A 1739-nucleotide genomic window follows, 5' to 3' on the forward strand; every position below is an offset into this window, starting at 1 on the left:
CTCACAGACACACACTGTCTTTATCAGAGTGCGAAGTGTGCCCCACAGGTGAATTTCACCCATTGTGTGCATTGCTCATTCCTTGACTTATTAATGGCTGTTTACACTCTTTTCTCTCCTCCTACAGACAAGGGGAAGATTTAACTCCTCAACCATTATGTGCTTTTTCTAGAGATTTCTTACACATAACAGGGATGACTTTAAGGAACACATTTTTGGGGATGGAATATTTCAAGAGAATTGAAAAATAATCCCCGGTTAGAATACAAACTGCCTCAGTACAAGGAAAAACTTGCTTACTGGCTGACATGGGGATAATTTAGTATCTGTACTACTTCCATTAACTAAAGTAATTCATAAAGTGGGTACACTGACAGATACCATGCATTCATCTTGGCTCTAACTCTGAGATTTAGCAGAATGACAGCATGATGTCTGATGTGAGGAGAGATGTGTGTGTGCGGGGGGGGGGGGGGAGGGAGAACAAGTCTTTAAATCAAGAGCAAAACATTTTAAAATAAGGAATTAAAAACAGCCCTTCCATCCTGGTTGATCCTTTCAAAGTATTTAAAATTAAGAGCATTGTTGTTAGGAGAAATGACTTTCAAGTTTTCCTTACAGCTGGATGGCAAAGGCAACTGAAATTGCAGGTCAGAACCCAGAAAGAATCAGCACGATTACTTCAAATTGTTTTGTGCATGCTTGCAACGTTACAGCTTTTTTTAATTGACGTGACAATCTCATCCACCCTCTGCCTCAGGCAGTCTCCATCACTACCGCAGTCTTTCTTCTTCTTCTTCTGTTTATAACACACACACACACAATTTTCTATCCTTAAGTGAATTTTAGTGCTCATGAAGAGGACTATGTTGATAGCTCTTTGGGTTAGAGGGTCATTTAAACTACATGCTCATTCAGTCCTTGTCCAGCAGCGATTCAAGATACCAATTAGAGCCAGTTGCAATTATGAGTTTATTAAAGGGAAAACATGTGTTCTCTAGGTTCTGGACTGAGACCATCCACTCAGTCCACACAAGCCGTCTGACAGCCTTCAGAGACTAAGAACTTTAGCTCACTACTGACCTGGTTTCCTGAACGTTACAAGCTGTGTATCCTACATAGCTGTAGATAGATATCTAATAAATTAAAGATGAAAAGGTTTTGATTTTTAAAAACCTCAACAGTCAGGTTTTTGGTCTGAAAAATCAAAACCAGAGGTGGTTCATGTCTGGGTACTTTTTTCTCTGAACTTTCCAAAGTTTAGGGTTTGAAAAATTGGTCTTTTTTCCCGAAAAAAATAAATGACTCCCCAAATTTGGTAAGTCTCAGGAATGTTCTGTATCATGAAATTCATAAACTCCCATACTGTAAGAGAGAGCAGTGTCCTTGCTCTGGGGATGGAGAGCAGGAGGCAAGAAACAACCAGCCACATGTCAAAATGGCTGTCCAAAAAGCCCTGTATAGTGGCAATCTTATTCTCCATGTCTGCAGGGGAAAGGAGGCGTTTCCCTGTACCCTTGTTTTTATCCTGCCATCCACATTCCAGGGAAAGGTTCTGGGGTTCAAAGCCCTCTGGGGTGACATAGAACATCCATGTTGAGAAACAAATATCAGGTTGCAACACCAGGACAAAAATGTCATTTCCACCAGACTTAAGCCTGTGACATTCAGTTTTAGTTTGATGAGCTCAAGTAGTCTACTCTGAGCAGGCTTATATTTTTTTCCAAACCATTCACTGC

This window comes from Natator depressus, chromosome 2 (assembly GCF_965152275.1).
Source record: "Natator depressus isolate rNatDep1 chromosome 2, rNatDep2.hap1, whole genome shotgun sequence".
NCBI classification, from domain to species: domain Eukaryota; kingdom Metazoa; phylum Chordata; order Testudines; family Cheloniidae; genus Natator; species Natator depressus.